This window comes from Silene latifolia, chromosome 4, assembly GCF_048544455.1.
Source record: "Silene latifolia isolate original U9 population chromosome 4, ASM4854445v1, whole genome shotgun sequence".
NCBI lineage: Eukaryota > Viridiplantae > Streptophyta > Magnoliopsida > Caryophyllales > Caryophyllaceae > Silene > Silene latifolia.
Genome location: NC_133529.1, coordinates 8161171 through 8171910, shown reverse-complemented (window position 1 = coordinate 8171910; position 10740 = coordinate 8161171). Strand labels below are relative to the sequence as shown.

Below are 10740 nucleotides of genomic sequence, written 5' to 3'. Positions count from 1 at the left end.
TTTTAACTCGTTTTTTCACGTACACATTTTGTTCTTCCGCATACGCAATTTTTAGTTTTACCCTTCTCATTTTTTTTTTACCATTAAGAGCATCTCCAATGGTTAAGCAAAAGGACTTGCTTACAAATAAAAAATTTTTCAAGCTACTTGCTTAACCATTGGAGCACTTTACATGTACTAGCTTAAATTGAGCTAAGATTCTCATTGAAGTAGCTCAAATGGGCCTACAAGAAAAAATCTACCAATTAAAACAACACTTAAATATTTTTAATTTTTATTTTCTAGGTAAAATAAGTAAATGTATTAATTAAAAGAGTGTTGTGGAAGGTAGTTGACATATGGTGCATTTAAGCCACAACACTAAGCTAGTAGCTTACCATTGTAGTAGTTTGTAGCTTAAAAATATTCTAGCTTGAAAATCTTATGTGGAAAGGTAAAATGTTTAAGAAGAACTAGTAGTTTCTGGTGTGGATCTTTGTAATCTCCGATTATCCCCTCTTCTCCCCTTGGCCCTTATCCCAGTCCTTTATTGAAAGAAAACTACCAATTTACCGAAAATTTAATATACGCAGTACTCATTACTTCATTAGAGCAATGCCTAAGTGAATAATTTGTGATTATAGACAGAAATATACACGTGCTTAATTAACTGGAGATTATTCTTTGCCTTCATTTAATTAGCTGAATTACTCATTAGTAATTCAGTTTTAACTATAAACACAATTACTACTCCAGCATTCTTTTGCACTCATCGAATTAATTCAAGAAAATTGTCGAGTCAAAATTATTTCAAGAAAGTCGTAACTATGGGTGGCAATAAAAATTCAAACAAACGTTCAGCCAATTCATCAAAGTCGAAGAGTAATGGCAACAATCGAGTTCCAAAACCCAAGAAGACGGCATCTGAAGGTAAAAAAAATGCAGCACCTAAACAACAGAAATCAGCCGTGATCAAGAAACCAGCAGAGATCAAGAAACAAACTGCAATTGGTCTGACATTGACATGTGGTTACTGTGGAGCAACAATCATTGGAGTCATAGCCCACGATAAACACTTGAAAGCACATACAAGGTATCATTAATGCAGTAAACTTAAAATCTAATTCATCATGTTTTTACACAGAAAATGGGGATTTGCAGATACTCCCTCCAATTTTCTATGTTTGCCCCATAAAATAATGAAATGTGAGGTATATTTTAATGAAATGGGGCAAACTTAGAAAAATGGAGGAAGTATTACAGTACTTCTCAATTGATTTCTTTATTTGCAACCACCAATAAATATTACGACACATGGGATCCTTTTTAACGGTTGGCGATCACCACCGAAAGAAGGCGTACCCCCATCCTTAGCATAGTGTCAAGTTAAGACATCCTCACAAGATTCTGCACAGCACAAATACAGATCCTAGTAGTAGTAATCTCCTTGGCAGACTTATCACCGTTATAGAGTGACTTCAGGCTGTGGTCTTTGAAACATTTCATAAAGGAAAATAATGCAAAGACGGTCACTCATGAGACTGACGTGGAAAAAGGGAAGTAGAAAAAACCAGACAGGCAACACTTCACGACTTCAAATATACTTCTTTCTGTTAGCTCTCGCCTCTTGGACACTCTTTTCTTATTTCCGTCTTTATAAGAAGTGTTGTGAGAACTTTGTAGACAATGTCATTGCCTTGCTCCATCTTCCTTTCTGATTCAAAATTGATGGAACCGTCAGTTCCCCATGATGAGAAGGGTACAATTGTACAAAAATAATGAGCATCCAGGATCAGGTTGTGGCCTGTGGGGAGAAATAGTTGAGCAGAAGGGTAATTTAGTTCAGGCCTTCAGGGGATGTGACTACACTGAATTTTCAAACTGAGAATGATTTCACTTTGATAAGAAATCTTTGCTAATCAAATCACTCATCATTACAAAAGAAAACAGAACTTTAGAGGAAATAAAACTTAAAAACAGCATTTAAGAACAACTTCGAGGAGGTATGGAACATTGAGGATGAGGGGGTAGTGTCCAATTTAGCCCCATTTTAATATTTTATATCTTCATTGATTATTTTTTTAGGGAGAATTCATTGATATACTGTCTTATTTACATTATATCCCGTAGATAATAAATTCTATGTTTTAATAGTAGCATTTTCAAGATTACGTAATATGTTTTACTAATGCCGTGAGACACAAAAATAATAAGGATTATTTCATGGGAATAATCCATCCTATGGGTGCCCTGCAAATAACGCTCCAACCTATCAGTAATTCCAATTAAATCCGTCCTATCTCCCTTTCTTCCCATAACACTCTCGGAAGATGGGCAACCTAAAGAACAGGTCACCCTTGTAAATGACGCTAACAACTACAAGTAGACTGTTTTGAGACCGTCAATACCAAACCTCATACACTCCCACCATTTTCGGTCCCTCTAAATAATTATCTCAACTCCAAAGTCACAAGCTTTCTTAAATTTTGTGCAAAATCAAATCTTAAGTGCTCAAACATTTAAATCTCTCCTCCATAATCTACAGCCAAAATTTTTCAATTGTGTTAATAACCCCACTAGCGTTTATAAGAGATGTGGTATCATGGTATGTCTCTGAGCATCCTTTATATTTCTCCACATATTGAATTATAAAATGAGGAATACGTGAGCAGCGAGCTACCTCCGATTTCGATTCCGACGGGGTTGATTTTGAGCTTGGCAATGGTGGTGCGAATCTGGGTCGAGGACCAACTTGATTACGATGGTAGTCTTACCACCTGTCCGTGCGAGGGTGATGAAAGAGGCGCGTTGATTCCGGCACGGAGAAGAGCAAGAGAGATACGAGCATCCACGGTCGAATTGGTGGTGAATTGATGCAGCGAGAATGAGAAAGAGGTATTGAAGGTGGGTTGCGGACTTGCGGTGCAACCGACATCAATTCGAATCCATTTAATTCGCATTATTCCAGCACCCAGTAGCTACCACAGTTACAGCCCAAATCGACTCACAACTTCCTCTTAGAAAATCACTTTAACCTTAATTAGATCAATTCCTAAATCACTTGCATCAAATTCGAACCAAATTAAGCCCAGAATTCCAAAGCAAATCCAAATTTTAATTTGATTCACATACTATTTTAAAAAAATTGGTGCTCTCTGCTCTCCGGCAACTCGTCGGAGTTCAGCGGAGGTGTGGTGGTGTTTTTTACGGTGGTGATTTTGGCGGTGATGGGCGAATGGGAGTTGTGATGATGGTGAAAGAAAATCTGGAAATGGGGAAGAAGAAGAAGATTAGTTATAAAAAGAAGGAAGTGAGTGGTGATGACCTAATGTAACCGGTCAAAAAATTGGGTAAGTTTGTTCTGGGAAGAAAGGGGGATAGGATGGATTTAATTGGAATTAGTGATAGGATAGAGTGTTATTTGCAGGGCACCTATAGGATGGATTATTCCCATGAAATAATCCAAATAATAATCAGTTCTACACTTAGATTAATACTCCGACTCTTCTTATTACATAGGTGTTGGGCTGTTGGCTATGCTACTCCGACCCTTCTTATCCCCTCGCATATCCACTCGACACTCGGAAATGAGCCTGACACTTGACACCTCATTTTAACCACAATATGCAAATCTTTCATTAAAATAGCCAAGCTCGACACTTTGACACGCACCCGATACTTCTAGGCGAGTCTGAGTAACATAGGGCGTAGGATTAATGAATCGCTAACAAAAAAGGTGTGTCTTGCATCCAAAAGGCACACTTCTACGCCTTATGCCTAGACGCCTCGATTCTCCTCTCCCGTTCTTAAGCTGAGGCTTGTATTAAAATAGCCAAGTCCAACACTTTGACACGCACCCGCACCCGATACTTCTAGGCGAGTCTGAGTAACATAGGGCTTAGGATTAATGAATCGCTAACAAAAAAAGTGTGTCTTGCATCCAAAAGGCACACTTTTTCGCCTTATGTCTAGACGCCTCGGTTCCCCTTTCACGTTCTTAAGCTGAGGCAGCAATGTTTTACTATAAGATATGAAGAAGTGATTTGCGACCCATGAAACTTTGTAGGAAAAACATGGAATGTAGAAAAGAGAAGAAACCTAAGCACAGAAAGAGGTGAACTGGCAAGTAGTGGCAACACTAGCAGAACTAAGAGATGGGAGTTACTAGAAACCCTGGACCATCGACCCAAAACCTAACCATTGACCACAACTTCGATTTCTTGGCAGCTTCTCCTACTTTGATCATTAAGCCCAACTTATCAACCAAGAATGCTGCACAATTAAAAATGAAGCTCAACTTCGTGAAATTCTAGTGTAATTTGTTTTTATGTAATTTCGCACTGCCTCCATAAAACAATGTTCCTCCCATTTACTTTATACATACTTCTTACGAAAAATGAATATAATACAATAATAGATGGTAAGTGGACCCAATTAACGAAACCCTTGTTGACAAAAACTGACTAATTAATTCACAATTAACCAAGAACAGTGTCCCACCACCACCACACCCCCCACCACGACGCCTAACTACCCAAACTACTTGCCGGACTACACCCCCAGATCACTAATATCGGCACCAGACCACCGCCACACTCACATGACACCCAAAAATACTCGTCAAATCAAACACCAACACACCCCACTACACTCCGATCACCCACAACCAAACCAGCACCGGCCGTACCGCACCGACCCACCATCATTTGAAGCGTATATGCCCGTACAAGTCACAAGTGTTGCCATGCTGGCAGTTTTCAAAAGTACCACCTCTAGATCTGGTTTAGAGGTCGGACGAAAATGGCTGGGCGCTAATGGTGGACGGTGGCAGACTGGCAGTAAATGATGGTGGTTACTGGTTGTTTGAAGAAAAATAAATAGAAGTGATGGTTGTTCAGAAGGAGATAGAAGGACGATATTTGGTGAGGTATGGTGAGAAGGGTGGAGAAGGCAAATGGTGAAAACAGGGGTGAGGAATAGGGATGGGCTTAATTATATTGGGCCAATGGATTAGTAACAGACTAACAGTTAACGACGTAATTTGTTAAAAACTTCACAAAATAGGAAAGAAAGTAAATGGGAGGAACAATAAGATGTGGAGGGAGTACTATGGTACTTTGTAGTTATCACCTTATCAATTAATCAATAATCAATAATCAATAATCAATAATCAATAATCAATAAACCAATAAACCAATAATAAACAAAACCATTGCTCCATAAAAATCATTTTAGCAAGCTTTTTTTTATTCTTTTTCCTAAAATGTTCATCTATACGTTAATAACAATAGCTTTTCTTTGGTTTGGATATGCAGGGCTGCTGCTCGCTGAGAGCTCTTTTCGAGGATATGGACTATGCTGTTCTAGTACTATGCTTTCCAGATGAGGCCACTACTATGTTTTTGAGATGATGAGACTATGTTGACATGGATTATGCTTTTTTAGTACTATGCTTTTCAGATGAAAACAGTACTATGTTTTTGAGATGATGAGACTATGTTTCACAACAGATTATGTTTCTAGTATATCTTTGTGTATAGGGAGAATTGGTACGCCATATGTTTAAACCCTTTATTGCGGTTTGATGATATCTACATAATGTGCTTATGAGACATAACAGTTAAGTCTATCTCCGAATCTATCGCCGAAACTGAGAAAGCCAAGGCTTTGTTCATTTTTTTTAAAAATGTCTTTTATTATGGTTTAATAATAGAGTGTCACAACATACGGTTTTACAAGAGTACAAGTAAAACGGTTTAACCTAAGGTTTCCAGTTTGTGGAGTTTGGTTTAGAGTGGATGCAGCAGCTTTAAATCTAACTTCAAGGGGCACATGAGTATCGTGAAGGATGGAAATAAGAGCAGGGAGAGGGAAACAGTGTCCTGGAGGATTTAAAAAGGTTGCAAATGGGGACGTATTCCTGTTTTTTCCCTCATTGTAAATTCATCTTTTACTAACTGATGATATGATAAGATCAGTTATGAATGAAAAAGAGTTGCTAAGATTGCAAGGACGACACTGAATTGGTATCTAAAAATAGTACATACCAGTGCATGTGATACTAGGTCACAGGACTGAGATAGGAGAAGACATTACTGAAGATAACTGCAGATCCAAATTCCACGACAAACGCAGTTGTGTCATCAGTCCAAGTTCGAGCTCTATCGAATTCATCTGAACAAAAAATAAATTGAAAATCAATGGGTCAGATTAAATTAGTATTCATATACTCCCACAAAAAAACATCAAACTTAGAAAAATATAAAAGATAACAGAAGATAAATCTAGTATATCCATCTACAGTCTTAGCCTATGTGGACAAGAAAATTCGAAACAGATGCTTCTCTAACATTTTAAAGAAGATAGTAATTGTTCGATATCCGGATACTATACACTTGATGTAGGATGGTCAAGCACTCAGGCTTAGGGCTTGCTTGGATTGGGGGTAAAAGAGGGGAGGGGGGGGGGGGGGGGGGGGGAATGAATAAGGGAGTACTATGTAAGGTGTGTTTTACATGTTTGGTATGAGAGTAATTATTCACCTGCCAAATCTATTACCCTCATGAAGGGGTAATACATTACACACCCTCCCCCTGGGTAATGATGGTTAATGATTAAGGGAGTAAAACTTCTTCTCAGTAATTATTACTTATATGCCAAACCTATCTTCAAGGAACTCATTACCCAAGTAATTAACTTCTCCTATAATTATCACCCAATTAAAATTTACCCCCTAATTATTTCATGCATTCCAGGCAAGCCCTGGTGTTAACAATAACAAGAACAAACAGAAGTGCCATTGAATCGAATTTGAGCAAGACGAAATACACAAAGTACTCGACATGAGACAAACTTCAAACTTCAAGGCAAGTTTGAAAATTATCAGGTAACAATATGGAACAGTAGATCAGAAGCACCCAAACCATCACCAGTCCCATAAACAAAACACCGCCAACCAAACAGTCGAAAAATTAGGATCTATAGTTAACCTAGCTGGCCAAAAACTCTCGGGGGAGACGAACTAGTAATAACATAGGGTAAATAGTGTACAAATCGAAAATTTCAACGGAAACTTTCAAATTTTTTATTGTCCTTTACTAAGCTCTGCCATTCCTTACTGAAAAAATCGCCATTCCTAACACGAAGAATCAAGCGGATCGGATCGAATTGAATCGAATCGAATCAGTTACCTGAGATAAACTAGTAAACACTCACCATAAGCTGCAGATTTGAAGGCTATCAGACAACAATGTTGGCCTGCAATCGATCATTAACGGATTTTAATCAATGATTCATGACAAAACGAAACGAGATTATTTTGGGATTACAACTGTGTTATGTTGTATTCCCTTCGTCTTTGATTAAAATACTCGTCACAAAGAATATAAACGGTAAACAAATGATCGGGACGGAGGGAGTAGAAAAGAATAAATCCAGAAATTGCAGACTTAAACATGTTTAATTACCTCATACGCGCAGACGTGTCAGCTTAATCCGATTATTGCTGCGATGGCCGGCGAACAAAAATAGATCGAGGAGATTTTTTTTATTTTTTGTTTATTTGATGATAAGAGAGAGGGGGAGAAAGGCTTGAGCCTTATTTTTGCTTTTGACTGCTGTATGGCCTATTGGCCTATCTGGTTAACACACTTAAACCTAACCTCTTCCCTGCTATTGTTCCAACACAAACTTCCAAATTCCAATGATGGCCGTTACTCGTTAGTAGAGCTGGCCATCAGTACGAACTGACCCGCCCTGCCCCGACCCATCCTTGGTTCGGCCCGCCATTTTAGAAAAAAAAAGGGTAAGGCTTGGCCCGCCATTGGCCTGCCTAAAACAGATACGGGCATGGCCCGGGTTATATCTCCCACAACTTGGCCCGGCACGCCTCACTCACGGGCCAGGCCTGACTATAAGAGCCCGCCCCGCCCCTGGCCGGCCCGGCCCGAGAACACATCTAGCCGTTACTCGTTAGTGCCTAGTATCGGGCTATCATGTTAGGAGAACAAACCCGACTCAGGCACGTGAAGGTGGGCTTTGTGCCGTCGTTTCGTACATGGACGTGCCCACACAAATCCTCTACTTTAACCTTATTTCTTCAGATTTTGAGCGTGCCAAAGCTTGTCGTGTCCAAGCGGGTAGTATCGTGCACTCCTACCTAGTCACCTTGACTAGTCACATTTTTTTTTTTCAAACTACGACACCGGCACGGCCCACAGGCCACAACCCATGGAGTGTGGCGCCGTATTGTAGGGTTGTGTTTGTGTCGTGCTAAAATGGCCCTTGTGCCGTGTTGGGGCATGTTAGCTAGGTGTTTTTTTTAGTAATTCGTTTAGCACAAATTGTTGTGTAAGACCATTTTACTCATAAGACAGGTCCACTAATCAAAAAGCCAAATAGATTACTCAATAAATTTGTAAAATTATCTTTTATTTTTGATGGGGCATATTCTGCACCCCCTGACCGAGTCAACATATTGAGCAAGGTCAAGGATCAAGAGACAGCAAGTCAACATGTTAGACCGCCTAACCGACGCAGCCTGTCGGCCGGTCACTGGGTCTCTACGGGCAATCGGCGGCAAATGAGACATATCCGCGTACTCATATCCAAGACCCCTCGATGGAGTCACCACCTGCCATGGGCCCCTCGGCCGAGGGTAGAATGCAGGTCTTTCCACCGCTAGCCACTTGGCCACTTGGCCACTACGTGACAAAAGGTGAAAGTCTATAAATACTCCACTTCTCTCATTGAGAAGGGGATCCACAATCTAACCTAAAACTCACTATTCATCTGGTATAAACTCCCTTATCTCCCTACAATATACTTTGTCAAGTAACACACAACTTAATCCCTTTAAGTTTACTGACTTGAGCGTCGGAGTGAGTACGCTCGGTGCAAAGCCGAGCCCTCAGTTTGTTCATCGTTTCAGGAGAGACCGAAAGGAAGAGTCGAGACAAGGAAAGACATCATTTCACCAAGCTTACGTGGTAAACAAATCTGCTCTGGAATTACACCCGAAACAATTGGCGCCGTATGTGGGGACTCAGATACTAGAAGCTAGTCAAATCCCTTACAAAAAAAAAACACAAAACAAAACCCACCCAACAAGCTAAGAAGATGTCAAAACAAATTTAAGTAATTGTGACCGACGAAACCGACTCGCCAGATGATACAAACCCACACCTTGGGATTGGCGATCCCCCACCGGCCGAGTAATTCAACCGGCGTACGGATGCCAATAATACCGAAACACCGCCGCCCGCCGCCATGTCACTATCATGGGACATGTGGTCGATGCAACAAACCGAAGTCGCTCCCGGACCCGATGGGTAATACGCCGATCACCCCCGCCGCAACGACGGTGACGGCAGCACACCCGCAGGTGACCAGGGCCCATAAAGTGACCCCGAACAACTTGTCCGGGGCAATGCAAGGAGTGGAGAATACTAGGACGCCGGCGGTGCCCGTGGTGTCAGTGGCCGACCAAAGTCCTTCCCCCACGCGAGGGAGGACAGCGTCGCCGCGGCATCAAAGAGGCCACCCCCGAAGAAATGAAGACAGAAGTCCGACTCTCCAAAGTCGGACAACAAGAAGCCCTTCCCGTCACGGGGAGAGAAGCCGGACTAGGGCCCCGAGGAGCCGATCGCCACGTGCTACTCGGCACGTGGTCAGACAGCCCCTCAGCACCTATGTCCTCGAGATCCCGGTGCCGAATAAACTAAAGCTGCCACCCCTATCCTACAAAGGGGATAGCGACCCAACCGACCACGCCGAGGCTTTCGAGTCTTACATGTCGGTGTGGGAGCAACCTGATGAGGTTTGGTGCCGAATCTTCCCAACAACCCTTCATGGGATGGCCCAAAGTTGGTACAAGGGGCTACCCAATGGCTCGGTATATTACTACGCCGACTTGAGAGACAACTTCATAGCCCAGTACTCTTGCAACAAGAGAAGGGCCGTGGAGACATCCGATCTCCTCACTATCCGACAGGGGGAGGACGAATCCCTCCGGAGCTACGTGAAGAGGTTCGACGCGAAAGCACAGCAGATCCGGGAGCTGAATGCCGAGCTGGCGGCCTTCGCACTGATGAAGGGCCTCCCGAAAGGCGAGCTCAAAGATGAGCTGATCAAGTGCGGGGACCTCAACCGGACTCCGCCAAGGATGGCCGACCAAGCCATAAAGGTGGAGGACTACCACAAGACCCGGGTCACCACAAGTGAACTGGGCACTCGGGAAGGAGGAGCCGCCGGACAACGAGGATGAAGGACGCCGTGACAAAGAATAGGCCACGGCGGAAAGATCCAACAGGGAGCAAAACTCGGCGGGCGCCGGGAGAGTTCGGGACCATACACCCATAAGCGGTACAATGTCCCACCCCTCGGGTCAAATCGCCGGCGAGGTCTTCGCCCGAGCAAGAGCGAAGGGCGTAAGTGGACAAGACCCCCAAGATGAAGAGGGAAGGCGACGCAAGCCAATTTTGCGATTACCACGGCCAGGCCCGGCCATAAGACCGACGACGTCGAATCGAAGAACGCCATTGAGGAGCCGATCCAAAAGGGGGCCCTCAAAGAAGTACGTAGCCGGAACCCCGAATCTAGCTCCGGCGGGGAGAAGAAAAATCGCATTCCACAGATGGGAGTGATCCAGGTTGTCATCGGAGGGAACGAGAACGGTGGGTCCGCTAATGGGCACAAACGGCACCTAAACGAGCTTTACCAAGCCATCAACTTTGTGCCCACCACAGTGACCCCCGCTCACAC

General features: G+C 42.6%; 1 long non-coding RNA gene across 2 annotated transcripts; it reads right to left on the bottom strand.

The window, feature by feature from the left end:
* Nucleotides 1-971: 971 nt before the first annotated feature.
* LOC141652798 (uncharacterized) lies at nt 972-7596 on the bottom strand. Of its 2 annotated transcripts, XR_012547242.1 has the most exons (5): nt 7446-7596; nt 7195-7236; nt 6076-6140; nt 1241-1783; nt 972-1147 (listed from the first exon to the last, which is right to left on the bottom strand). It is a non-coding gene; the product is annotated as an uncharacterized LOC141652798 (long non-coding RNA). The 2 variants fall into 2 exon arrangements; XR_012547243.1 differs by lacking the exon at nt 972-1147 and having other exon boundaries at nt 1750-1783; nt 6076-6153.
* Nucleotides 7597-10740: the final 3144 nt, after the last annotated feature.